This window comes from Pan paniscus, chromosome 18 (genome assembly GCF_029289425.2).
Source record: "Pan paniscus chromosome 18, NHGRI_mPanPan1-v2.0_pri, whole genome shotgun sequence".
Classification (NCBI taxonomy): Eukaryota; Metazoa; Chordata; class Mammalia; order Primates; family Hominidae; genus Pan; species Pan paniscus.
Genome location: NC_073267.2, coordinates 80,768,717 through 80,783,256, shown reverse-complemented (window position 1 = coordinate 80,783,256; position 14,540 = coordinate 80,768,717).

The following is a 14,540-nucleotide window of genomic DNA, read 5'->3' as shown; positions in this document are numbered from 1 at the left end:
TGGGAGGCACAATGGCCTAGTGGCCAAGAGCAGGGCCTCTGAAGTCAGACCACCAGGATCTGAATTCTGGCTCTATTCCTTGCCAGTCAGAGGACCCTGTGTCCGTTATGTGACCTCTGGGATTCAGTTCTTCATCTACAAAACAGAGGTAATAATAAGAGTCACCTTATAAAGTGGATGCAAAGATTAAACAAGATAACACTTGAAAGTTGTTTCAAACAGTAGCTGGTCCATAATAAGTATTTAATAAATGCTGCCTATTATCATTCTTATGAGGATGATAAGAGAGGGTATAATATAATTTTTGGAAATTGAGCATCTTGCTTTCTGCCTAGGGAGACGCCACAGCTCATAAAGGAAGATCATACAAGGTAATAGACAATTAGGTGCTACATCGTGTTCTTTAGGTTCTAAAAGAAGGAGTTTAGAAGAGGTTTTTTTTTTTTTTTTTTTTTTTAAACAAAAAGGGCTAGACTCCCCTGGAATGTTTCACAGTGAAGATTTACCTAGGCAAGAAAGATTATTAGACTCGAAGTGGGCACAAAAGGAAGGAGTCGAGAATGGCATGAGCAGAGAAACAAAGGTAAGGACACAGGGGTGAATAAGAGGGCAAGAGGCTTGGCTGGAGTGGAAGGTGAGTACTGGGGGAAAATGACATCAATTAGGGTAGAAATTTACACACCATTGGCAAAGGCTCAGTCTCAACGCTGTAGGATTGGGGAACTCTGTGGCTAACTCAGTATTTGCGAAAAGTGCTGCAAACAGGAGAGCTTAGAGGCGGAAGAACCTGAAGGCTGAGAGGTGCCATGTTCTTAGGACTGGAGACCAGAGGCTGGCTGGCTGTGTCTGTGAGCCCAGAGGCATTGGGAAGGAAAGGCCCCACGTGGGGATGGAGAGGCCACCCCTGCCGGACCAGCTGTGGCATGGAACGTCTGGAGCTATCTTCTCTCTGGAAGTGGGTGAGTCTGAGAATAGCTCCCATTACCCACAAGCCACTGAAGCCCCGAGGCATGAGTGTTTGCAAGTTGGTGCATGTTTAAGGTCAAGGGAACATTGATTTCCACCCTGAGTTGTGGAAGAAGCCGCTAATTTGATAAGACAGAACATTAAAGATTCAGTGTGGATGGGTATTGATCATGGGGGGTGGTTCATGTTAGATGGGATTTTTTTTTTAAATGATCAAATAACTATTGGTAGAAAACTAAGTAAGAATTACCCACCTGAACCTTGTTTGAGTTGCTGTAAACCTGAGTAAGACATAATGCAGTGATTGAGTGCACAGCTTTGAAGGCAGAGAGATGTGGGTTTGAATCCTGAGTTATCACTTATTAGTTGGGTGGCATTAGATACGTTAGCCAAATTCTCTGTGCCTCAGGTTCCTTACATGGACAATAAGACAGTTAATATCTACAGCAAGAAGTCATTGTGAGAATTAAACAGCAAGATACACGTGACAATAATAGTACAATAATAATTGCAACAACACAACAGTGAGTTGTGTACAGACTAATTTAATTATCACAACCACCCAGTGAGGAAACTTGCCAAAGCTTACACAGCATAAAGCTGAGATTTGTTTTGTTTCGTTTCATTTCTTTTTGTTTTGTTGTGAGACGAAGGCTTACTCTGTTGCCCAGGCTGGAGTGCAGTGGTGCAATCTGGGCTCACTACAGCCTCTGCCTCCAGGGTTCAAGTGATTCTCCTGCCTCAGCCTTCCAAGTAGCTGGGATTACAGGTGCCCACCACCATGCCCAGCTAATTTTTGTATTTTTAGTAGAGACAGGGTTTCACCATGTTGGCCAGGCTGATCTTGAACTGCTAGCCTCAAGTGATCCACCCACCTTGGCCTACCAAAGTGCTGGGATTACAGGCATGAGCCACCGTGCCCAGCCGTATAAAGCCAGGATTTGAAGCTGGGTAGTCTGTGTTCAGAGCTGGCACTGTTAACTCTGGAGAACACAGTTTTAACATAAGACTGCAGTGTCTGGTATATGACACTAAATAGCTACTTAATAATTGACAGTATATATGTTGATAGGAGACCTAGAAGTTCATGCTGTCTCTTACATTAAGTCTTTGCAAGCTGCTGAAATCATAGTTGTGATTCTGGAGGGCCTCACTGTTTTTCTGATGGAACCATGCAGGGATCCATGCAAAAAAAAGTAATGGGGGGTCATGAGCCACCCCAGCCTCCACACTGGATGATGGAGACAAGAAAAGAAAAAGAAAGATAATGAAAAAGCAAACACACACACATAAAAGCAAATAAGGAAATGGGGGTACTTTTGGCATTTTGAGTATGAGGATCTAGGAAAGCTCATCAAAGCCTGGAAAGTGTCAGCAAATGCCACATTGCATGCCTAAGTCCCATTCCCAAGAGCATCAAGTGGTCTGGAATAACTATAGGACTCCGGTAGGCTGGCACATTGGTGGCCTCCAGTGAATCACACTTCTTGGGATTCGTGCCCTTGTTTGCCTCCTCCCATACCAACTCTGACCTTGGCTGTGTGACTTGCTTTGGCCGATGAGACAGTGGCAAGCTCAAGGCAAGTAGAGGCTTGATAGGTGCTTGCACTTGGGGCTTGCCCCCTTGGAAGCCAGCCACCATCCTGCAAAGATGCTTTGGCTTGAGCGATGAGAGAGAAAACGTGGAGAGGGACCACAGAGCTCCTGCCTAGCTCACAGCTGAATCGCCCAGCTGAAATCATGCGGAATACCACTGCTGTGGTTTTAAGTCACTAAATCTTGAGGTGTCTGGTTATGCAGAAATAAATAACAGAATCAATGACTTTATTTTCTCTCTTAAATATAATTTTCAATTACACAAAATGTATAGGAATCTCCTCATTTTAAAAAAATAGAATACTACAGATAAAGGCCGAAGTTCCATCCCCAATCTTGGTCTCCTTCCCCCCACTGTAAAAGTTAGCAAATTAGGGGTCTGGTGTCCATCAAACCAAGATTTTTAAAGAAACTTTCACATACACAAATATGTACTCATAGATAATATATCGGTTTTTGAGATTACTTCCTACTGCCACTTTGGGGCAATATTGTAAGTGACCGCCTTGATGTATTTGAAGATGAAGGTGACAGTTCTCCCCCATAATACATGGTACAGTTTGGCTAATAGGAGGGATTTCTCTTCTTCAACACTGACATTGTCTGAAAAAAAATCAACTTGCCCCAATCATGCTGCCCATCCGTCTGCTCTCATGCTTGTCATGAACCTAAATCAATCAGCCAGGGAATTTAGGAGCCAATTGTCATTTCTCATATCCTCATGGAGAAGAACTCCATCTGGGACAACTTGTTCCAACATGATTTGGGAGGATGACAGCCAAGAATGGTTTGGTTTTCCAACCCGGGCCACGTGCCTCCTTGCCTTCCTTGCCAACCCCCACCCAGTACCTCTGTTCCCTGCTACATTCCCTACGTAAGGAATATTTGTATCTGGGGAGAGGAATCAGGAGAAACTCAGGTCTCTGAGAGGCACAATGTTTTGTCTGAGTTTGCAAACAGGACATGGGGGCTTCCGGAGTTTCCCCCATTATCTACTTTGGAATCTCCTTATCCTGGGGCAGCCAAGGTCAGGCTTGCTGCCTGGGGGCTTGACCACCCATGGGATGGCCCAGGAACAGAGTCAGAGGCCAGAGGAACAGTTGAGAGTGTCTCTATCTAATTCACACCTTGGCACCAGCTCACGGGGGATGGTGCATCCAATTTACAGCAGGAGCGTCTAATGGGTGTTAGGCCTCACCAGACACACACCACACACTTCACAGAGTGTAAAGAAGGATCAGTGAACATCCTGCAAATGAGTCACAAAGAAACATTCAGAACCACCGATGAATTCATCTAATATTTCAATACCTAGAATGTGAGCAGAATGTGTGGCATAATATAAGACAAGGCAGGGCAAACAGGGCACCTGCCCACCAACCAGTGGCACTGTCCTCATGACTGTATAGTTATGAAGCCATCCTACAACAAATCAATGTAGATTTGTTGAGTAAAAGAACAGAGTGAAATAGACTTCTCTTGCTGGCACTTTAATTTTTTTTTTCCCAAATGAGGCAGGGAATAATGATAAATACAAGATAAATAAATAAAATAGAAAGGAAAAACACAATTAAACTATGTCTTAATTATGCAACATTCTTAATTAATGGGGCATGGATTGATGAATTTTAAAGCATCTGTGAGCTCCTTCTATCCACCCTTCAACAAATATTTATTTACTACATAATTTGCATTTCGCACTATGCTCACCCCCAGGATACAACAGATAAGCAAGACGGATAGCATCCCTGGCCTCATGGAGCTGTAGAAATGTACACCATTAATTCTGCCTAACACAGAATTAATTTCATGTTAGAACTGTAGGTAGCTACAGTTCTGGGCGCGGCAGCTCATGCCTGTAATCCCCGCACTTTGGGAGGCCAAGGAGGGTGGATCACTTGAGATCAGGAGTTTGAGACCAGCCTTGCCAATATGGTGAAACCCCATCTCTACTAAAAATACAAAAATTAGCCGGGCATCGTGACGCATGCCTGTCATCCCAGCTACTTGGGAGGCTGACACACAAGAACTGCTTGAAACCAGGAGGCGGAGGTTGCAGTGAGCCGAAATGGTACCACTGCACACTAGCCTGGGCGATGAGTGAGTGAGACCCTGTTTCAAAAAAAAAAAGAACTTTAAGTAGGAAAAAGTAAGGTCATGGGTACATATAACCATAACAAATGCCGTCTCATCCTGGTACAGGTATTTTCTTGCCTGTGATTTGATTTCTGACTGGTGTCTTTATTTTTTTCCTATTTATTTACATTTTATAATAAATTCAATAATAATAGTAATATTACTATAATATAGTAATAGTAACATTACAATAATAATAGTAATAATAGTATATAACAAATACATTAGTAGGTATACATAAGAGGAACTAAACAGAAGTATTTCCTGACCTCATAGTTCTTTCGGTCTGGTCAGGGAGACGGAGATTGTATGTATAATCACTCTACTAAGCAAATAATTACAAATTAGCCAAGTGCCACAAAGGAAAGTCCCACAGTATGATCACAGGGTAGCATGGCCTAGTCTGGCCGGGGAACCGAGGCACAGCAAGTGGCTGGGTATGATGTCATCACGACTCTAGCTGGTGAGTTTTAGGACATTCTTGTTATATAAGGTTTTGAGGACTTGGGACTGAGTTTTATGGAGTCCATGGACTTGAACTGTTGGCTTGTAAGCACCCTGGGACCATGTGGTTCCATCTCCCTTTGTCTCCCATCTCACAGTTGCCATTTGTGGGCATTTTTCCATTCATGGGAGTGCTATAGCTAAAGTCTAGATATTGGGACAAGAGATCATGGATTTGCTTCCTGTGCCCCATTTCCCACGGGTGAGCCACTGAAACCTCTCTCTGCCATGGTCCACCTGTAGAATGAGGACACACGTCGCCTCCACCCCGCCCCCTCCTTTTTCATTATCGGCCCTCCTTTGCCATGTGACCTTGGGGCATCTGGGGTGCCCTGTGGCGCCTCGCCCCCCACCCAGGCATGTGGCGAAGATCACTGAGACGATGTTTGTGAAGTGCCACATGTTTCGAGAAGAGAGGCATTCTCCAGAGGAATTCCATGAGGGATTGTGATGATTACTGAGCCTCTGTGGAGAGACCTCCGGTACTTGGCACGGTGCCACCCCCTTATCTGGAGACAGCTGCTGCCTGGCTGCCCGTGCACTTGCAATCACAGACTTTTCTGCTTCACATACAGATTGCCTGGGGCTGCAGCAGGCAACAGGAGGGGATGCAGACGAGAGCTGGTGCCCACACCTCTGAGCTATCGGTCCATGTTTATTCATTCAACAAATATTTATTGAGTGTCTACTATGAGCCCTTACATGAGTCTAGACATTGCTGGGGCTTGAAAGCTTATAATGGAGGAGAGAAATTGTTTATGACTTGCTAGCTATGGGGCTCAGCACCAAGCCAAATAATATCTCAGTAATCCCTTTACAGATGAAGAAACTGCTGTTCAGTGACATATAGAGGAGCACAGAGTTAGTTAAATGGTGCAGCTGAGACTTGGTTTGATGTCAGCCCAATTCTAAACACTGTGATCTTTCTAGTTCTGCTTCAGGAACTTACAAAGATGCCCAAGATCTCCACCTCTACAGAAGCTGAGATCCTTAAACGTGGGCACAGATCTGTATCAGCCCTCTGGCCCCCAGCTCACCAAAATAAACACAGCCTGTAGAAAGTCACATTCTTCCCCTCCTGATCCTGGAGCCACCTTCTTAAAAAATGTCTTTCTTAGGCTCAGGCTTGATAGAGATTCCCAGGTGCAGGCAAGAGGAATGTTCCAGGCAACGGAACCAGCACAAACAAATTCACAGAAACAATAGAGATGTATCTACAAGAGCGGACCTGGGTCTGCTTGGTGAAAAGGGAAGAGTCCAGGAAAGGGAAAGATCAAAGGTACAAGAGAAAACAAAAAGGAATAATTGATGGTGGCAAGATGGGATCAAACCAAACATCGAGCTGAAGTGATAAAGATGTTTTCTGCGCAGGCAGGAAGGTTAGATGCAAGAACATTTAAATTAAATAAAGGCAAGTGATGATCACTAGGATACTTTAAGAGAATGGAAAAGGTTTGGCAGCTTGAGTAGGGAATGGGAATGATGTTGGCAAATCATTTGCTGAAATGTTATTTAAAATAGCAAAAGAGTGGAACAGCCTCAGTGTCCAGCAATAGGGGAGAACTTAGGAAAATTCTGAGAAGGATACTGGATGGGATACTATGTAGCTATTAATAGAGATCATTATGAAGATTTTGTAGCACCATTTTTAAAAGGCTCATGATGTAATACAGTGGGGGAAAACTACAGAAAATAAAAATCTGCTCTATTTTGATTCCTAAGTGGAAAAAAACAAATAGATGAAAAGAGAAAGACAGGGGCTGGGCATGGTGGTTCACACTGATAGTCCCAGTAGTTTGGGAGGCCGAGGCAGGAGGATTGCTTGAGTCCAGGAGTTTGAGACCAGCCTTGGCAATGTAGTGAGACCCTCTCTCTACAAAAATACCAAACCAAAACCAAAAAAAAAAAAAAAAAAAAAGAGAGAGAGAGACAGATAAGCAAGTCCACGGAGCAATGTTTCCAGAGTAGCCCACAAATTCCATTAATTACGTGATATTGTTGGCAAAAGTATGTGTGTGCACATGCATGTGTGTGTGTGTGCGTGCACACTCACTGTATGAGTAAATTTTTCCTGAGATGAGGTGAGAGCTCCAAGATTTCATTACTTTCCAAATGGGTCTATGATCACATCAAGACTATAGAGGAAAGTTCAAATCATTGTACCACAGAGAATGTTCATTTCTGGTTGGGATTCTAAAGTTCTTTGATATAGCTGAAAAGTATTTTTGCCTAACATTTAACTCCCAACATTCTGAGGACCCACATTACAAATGATTTTTGTGCGGGCCCAGGACTTTGCTCTGCAGGATTCAACGCTGACACACTCATACACACTCACACACAGGCACACACACACTTTCTCTCCCACAGTGAGTAATTTCCATCTGGTCTCCCAGTTCTCCTTCCTGGTTCTCCCTCATTAGGGAACTCTTCTGAGGGGTGAAGGAATCTCTTACTAAAATCATTTCAGGGACCTCATAGGGCTTTATAAAACATTAAATCGCCACCCAAAGCATGGTCATGGGAAAATCGAGCTCCATGGCTTTGGAACCAATCTGAGGTACTCAAGGCAGAAAGAGATCCCATGAGGCTATTGAACCAAGATGGCTCACCGCCCAGAAGACCACATGCCCTTATATCAAGGTGGCACACTTCACAGCGTGGAGCAGGAAGAACAGTGTGCAATAAAGAAAAGAAAAATAACCACTTAGAAAAACACATGTTTCACGGCTTTTGAATAATTAAAAATGATGGTACCTTTGACTGGGTCATGTGTTCAAGCTGGCCCACAGAGACATGAAAACATTCTGGTGCTGTTCTGATCCAGCTTATAGTCCTTCAGTCACCAAATGTTTACTGGCCACCTCCCACATGCTTGGTTTCTCCCTTTCCATCAAAGAACAAGAAAATCATGTGGCTGTGGGTGTGGAAAGAATGAAAGGGACTTAAGGATTACAGGTGCTGTCCAGCCCACCTTGGGCTTGAATACCTCTGTCACCAGTCAAATCAACGGTATCCTCTGAGCCTCATTCTTCTCATCTGTAAAATGGATGGCATTACTTATTATGCAAGTCATATGAGAACTCCGTGAGTGAATGTATGTATGGCACCAAACACAAGACACAAGCACGTAGTAGGTCTACTCTTACATATAGATAGAGGATTAAGGAAGGTCTTTTTTTTTTTTTTTCTTTTGAGACAGAGTCTCACTCTGTTTCTCAGGCTGGAGTGCAGTGGCATGGGCTCAGCTCACTGCAACCTCCACCTCCTGGGTTTTCAAGCAATTCTTGTGCCTCAGCCTCTCGAGTAGCTGGGATTACAGGCATGTGCCACCACATCTGGCTAATTTTTTTATTTTCAGTAGAGTCAGGGTTTCACCACGTTGGCCAGGCTGGTCTCAAACTCCTGACCTCAAGTGATCCACCTGCCTTGGCCTCCCAAAGTGCTGGGATTACAGGCATCAACCACTGCACCCAGCTGCAAAGAAGGTCGTAACACTACATCCCCTTTTATCACCTAGGCTGTTGAGCAGATTAAATGAATTAATGAAGTATGGAAGAGCTGCAAAACAAAACAAAAAGCCTCTGTAAAATGTTACAGAAATATCATGATATGAGTAACCTCCTAGCCTGTGTAGGTGTGAAGCTGCCTCATTTTCCAAAGGTCACAGGCTGCCCATTTTACTTATGGTCTTTTCTTGTGCTTCCAAAGAGTGTGAATTCAGTTGCTGTGGTGAGCTTTTTTTCTAGGTTCTAGCTGAGCCTTGGATGAGCTTTATCATGCTAAGGGTCAACATATCCCCAGACAGAATCGTATTTTAATTCAACAGCATTCAGTAGTTATTAAACTATGATAAATGCTAAAGTGGGAAAGATTACACTTAGACATAAGAAGTGTCACTTGAATCACTTAAAAATATTATAATGTATGGCTAATTGCACCTTGACTATATTATCCAGTGCTGTGAAAACACTTCAGATCCTTAAGTAAGGTACCATTTAAATACCTATTTCGGTATGTAATGGGTAATATTCTTGAGTGCAAAGGTTGTTAAAGGACCCAATATTCACTGAGTATCTATTATGTGCTAGGCACTTTGTCCACATTAATTCATTTAATTCTCTAAACAATTAACTCGTGGAGGCAATTATTACCAGCCCCATTTTACTGGTAAGGAAACTGAAATTCAGAGACGTCAAGTAACTTGCCTAAGGTCACACAGCTGATAAATGGCAGAGCTGAGATTGGAATCTGGGAAAGCCGTCTCCAGAATCCACTGTCACAGACAGATACAATGTGACCTCTGTGACTTCTCTGCCTCAGTGTCCTCACCTATAATATGGTGTCAGTAATTATACTAGGTTTTCGTGAGGATTGAGATGAGTGAGAAAAGCTCAGAACACAGTGCTCAGTAAACGAAAGCATTACTTTCTATTGTCATTCTTGTCTCCTAAAATGCCATTCTATCACGCTTAAGCTAACAACTCCAGGCCTGGGGTTTGCTTTGGAGAGAAATACTTTCTACTTGCCAGCATGGATTTAGTAGGGTTGAAACAATACAGTGCACAGGTCTAGGCAGCAGAACTGGCTACATAATTTCCATGGTCCATTGCAAAGTAAAATGTGGTGTCCTTGTCAAAAAACATTAAGGACTTCAAGATGGTGATGGCAGCGCATTGAACAGAGCACCGGACTTCTAAGCATCAGAATCTTTGCAAATGCACAAATCGAATGCCCGTGAAGCCAGCACCCATGGTGGGAATCGAGGCTGCCTTAGCTACAATCTGTGGTCTTGGGGAGTGCAGTGGAACTTTCTGAGTCTCTCTGATTGCTCATCAGTAAAATGGAGACCATTCCTGCCTCACAGGTTATAGGAAGAACCAAACAAGCTGTTGGATGAAAAAGTCCGGCTCCACCACAAAACAGCATGCCAGTGCTTCTCAATCCTAACCATGCACCAGGACCACCTGTGAGCCTGCTAAAAATGTAGATGCTGGCGGCTCTTGCTACTGAAGATTTGGATCAGGAGGGCAGGGCTGTGCTTCTGTGATATTAAAAAGTTCAAGGTGATTCTGATTGTGCTAACAAGCCAAAGATATTCTTTAGTGTAAGAAGACTAAGCTTAATTACTTAGAATTAGGATGGTCCTTTCTCTCTCTCTGTCAAGATTACAGTCAAAGCATATTTGAAGAGCCAATCTTTTGAAACTCACCCTATGAAATTGTTTCAATATATTGCTTGGTCAGACTGTTTGTGATATGGCTCCAGGACACACAAAAGATCCCTTTTATACCATCAGACATTGGATGATTCCTCACTTGCAACTGTAATGTCAAGGCCAAAGTTTTCACACTGAGGTCAGTGCCTCCCACCCCGAGTCTTCCAGCTTCCCGCTGCCAAATAACTAGAACACACCAGTGCCAGTGAGAATGGATAAACCACAGCAGCCTTTCTTTGGAAACACTTCAGTCAAGGGAGAAAACTGATCATCATATGGTGATGGCTTTCATGCCACCTGGCACATGCTGCTGTAACTCAGCTGCATTTTCACCTGGGTGTCAGCTTCGGGAGTCAGAATGGCTACATCTGACAAGTCACATGCATCCTCTCATCAAAGCCATTTGATTTTTTTATTTTTATTTTTTAGCAGACTGAGTTCTCCCTGAACAAAAGTATTAATGAAGGTTCGAGCATGTGGGAGGCAGGTTTAAGACATGTGAGAGCTTCAGGGCAGTGGGGACAAGGCAAAGCTGGCACATACATGTGCCATTAATGGGGTGTCATTTGGGTGGCACATAAACACGAATAGGAAGCTCAGAGCTCCCTGGAGTGGCTAGCTGGGGGTCAGTAAAGCCCGTGTGCTAACCCCATAATACGACGCAAGCTCAACTCAAATTTCCAGGCTGTACTTTTTCCCCTACTATATATACTGGGGCTGTCAGTGTGATTACCAGGTTATGACGGTCAACTGCGGGAGGCTTCTATCCCCATGGTGCCATGAACAGCTCACCATCCTGATCCAATCAAAGGGCCATCTTGGACGGTCATGGACACTGCTGGCTCCTTTCTTTTGGCACTTGAATGCTTAAAAACTCAACCAATATATGCCTCACTGGCCACAGGTCTGTCCTTCACTTTCTCTTTTTCCAGTCATCTCAGACATAATGGGTTCTTCCCTGTTTTCTGGACAATCTGTGATGGATGTATGGGTGGCTGACAACCAAGAGGTGCAAGATACTTGGGAATGAAGGGAGCAAAGAAGCTCTTTGAGATAATGCTCTCCTGATTGGAATCCTTTTGGGAAGCCAAGTTTTTCTCTCTTAAGACCTCATCATTGGCCAGGTGTGGTGGCTCATGGCTGTAATCCCAGCACTTTGGGAGGCCAAGGTGGGTGGATCACCTGAGGTCAGGAGTTCAAGACCAGCCTGGCCGACATGGTGAAAACCTGTCTCTACTAAAAATATGTGGTGGTGCATGCCTGTAGTCCTAGCTACTCAAGAGGCTGAGGCAGGAGAATCGCTTGAACCCAGGAGGCGGAGGTTGCAGTGAGCCGAGATCGCACCACTGCACTCCAGCCTGGGCAACAGAGCGAGACTCCATCTCAAAACAAAAGACCTCATCATTGAATTGTAGAATGTTGCATATGCAAAGGTTCTTAAGGTCAGTCATTCCAACTCCCAATTTTTTATTTTATTTTTTGAGACAGAGTCTCGCCCTATTGCCCAGGCTGGAGTGCAGTGGTGCCAACTCGGCTCACTGCAACCTCCACTTCCTGCCAACCTCCAATTTTACAGGTAAAAAACCCGAGTACCAGGTAAGTTAAGTGAGTTTCCCAGTGTTAAATGATAAGAAGTGGCACAGGCACTGCAGGAAGCTCCATCCACCAACAGGAACTGGTGCACCTGGTGTACCCCTCAGCCCATCTTTGTTTGCTGTAGCAAGCACCAGTGAGGCTCACAGAGGCAGCTTCTACAGAACAGGAGCTTCCCTTTATCATGCTTCCTTTAAATATTGTTTCTTCATCCTCATGCTAAGTCCATTTTCCATACCTTGCTCCACTTCCTGGTTTATTGCTGCCTGGTTTGGGGCCCTGAAGTCAATGTCACTGGTAAATAGTTCAAAGTCTCTCTTGCTGATCGCGATGCCCTTTCCCTCCCATTCAAGGTCTCGGCCCAGCCCCTCTGGGCAAGCAGTTAAGATTTTCAGTGGCTATGAGCCCCCTTCCTGGACCTCTTCACTCTTTTTCAAGCCTAAACATCAGTGCTGCGTTCACATGCACATGTCACGCGAATTTTTCTACTCTTTCCACTTCCAACATAGCTTCTATTTCCAAGAAGTCAAAGGGCTTTTCAGAGTCCATAAAAGTCTATGTACACAATGGCATTTTATACTCAGCAGTCTTCCCTGGGACTTTTTCATTTTCTGCAGGTGATCCCGAGTTGAGAAATGACTTCTAAATCCTGTCTACTCTCATGGCTGATTAAAGTCCAGAAGTCCCTGTAGTCCGCCTACCAGTACTTTTGTGAAGATTTTGCATAACTACTGAAAACAGTTTAAAAGATCATGTCTGTGATCTATTAAACAAGGTTTTTTTTTAAGGGCGATAAAGGGTTTAAAAGGAACATGTGAGACAGAAATATCTGCGCTCTGCTTATTATACATTAGAAATTATAAGAATAACACGTTTACTACTAATTACACAAGTCATTTGTCACGAAGCTCTTGCCAGAAAACGTATTTGAATTCCCCCAAATTCAAATAAAGAATTAATGGGTAAATAATTTATACTCAAGTAATTATTTGCAAGACTTTATTTAAACTAGAATTTAGTCAAAGTTAATTCAAAGGTTTAATTCCTTGCATCCTGTAATGAAGTTGTTGTTTAATTAGAATGACAACTTGCTCCTCTAGGTAAAAGGAAAGGGAAATGTAAATTTCAGAGATGATTTTCTCTGGCTGCTCAGAATAACCATGGCCAAGATGGCCCATGATTTTGAGGAAGGACAGGACCTTGGATGATTCCGGTGACACTAGAGAGAAGCACAGAATTTCCAGATGAATCAAAGTCCTGGGGCTTAGGGGCATTTCTTTAGTAGGACCGACACAAAACAAAAATAGTAATGAAACCCTCGAAAAGCTCGCAGCCATCCATTAACACAAACTCAGTGACACCTACATCCGAAACATACACCCTCGCATGCAGACACCTTCACACACACCTCTTCCTGGCTAAAATAAATAACAGTCCCAATCCCACCCCTAATGACAAAACACATCCCAGATGCTGTCAAGTTGCTTTCACAGAGTTTAATGAGTTGAACATCCAGAGACACACCTGTAGTTGCCACTGGTCCTGAGGCTTCTAACTTTTCCAGTGTGAAGAATTAGAGACACCTGGGCCTGGGGACTTATATTTGTGGGGCGCTGGTGAGGAGGTTTGCGGGGGTGGTTCCAAAGTCTCCAGATCCATTTTCTTTAAGACAGAGAAACTGTCGACTGCTTTTCACCTTCCACTTCTCACCAATTGGGTGGCTATTCATTTCCTAGCCCTTTGGCCAAACTGTGCTATGTTTCATGAAGCATCGCTCTCAGGTCAGGAATTTTGGGTGAGATGGATCAAATAGGAAGAGACCAAATGCATTCTACCCCCATTGACCTAGGAGCCACGAGCATGCAGTGGCAAATGGTCCTCAGGAGATGGACCTTTGTGGGGCGATATGGAAGAGCCTCTTAATACTGTCCTGTCCATGAGAGATTCCTTCAGGGGTGACCCCAAAGAGTCTTAGCAGATCAGGATGTGAAAACTCCCCGGGGATCCTGTCCCCTTCCAGTTCAACTCCTGCTAGCCAGAAAACCGAGCTACCACCAAATGAACTGGATTGCCAAAGAAAAATGAAAGCAGAAAGTATAGGTTCGCTAAGGACAGGTGCATGAGATTATCTGTGTTCAAAGAATAAAATGAGGCGGTACATGATAAAATTATCCTTCTGTGCCTCAGGCCATGCCTCTGAACACGTCTTTGGTTCAGAAATTTACAAAGAGGGCTTCACAAACTCCCATCTCTGACATTACTATGACGTATGATTTCCCTACACAATACAAGAAAGTGTAGCTGGAAATTTTGAGTTAACCCTTCAGACTATTAATGATTGTGCAAACTTTGGACTCAAATCACTTACAAAGCTATTGAAGAAAGTCATGCTGCTAAAATAAATGCTATGTTATTGCACACGAGATTGACAGGATCTGCAAAAATCAAAGCTACATAGTATGTGCACTCTTGGGATGAGAACGGGGATGGAATGCAGCATGCACGGGGTAAACTGGGATGTGGCAGA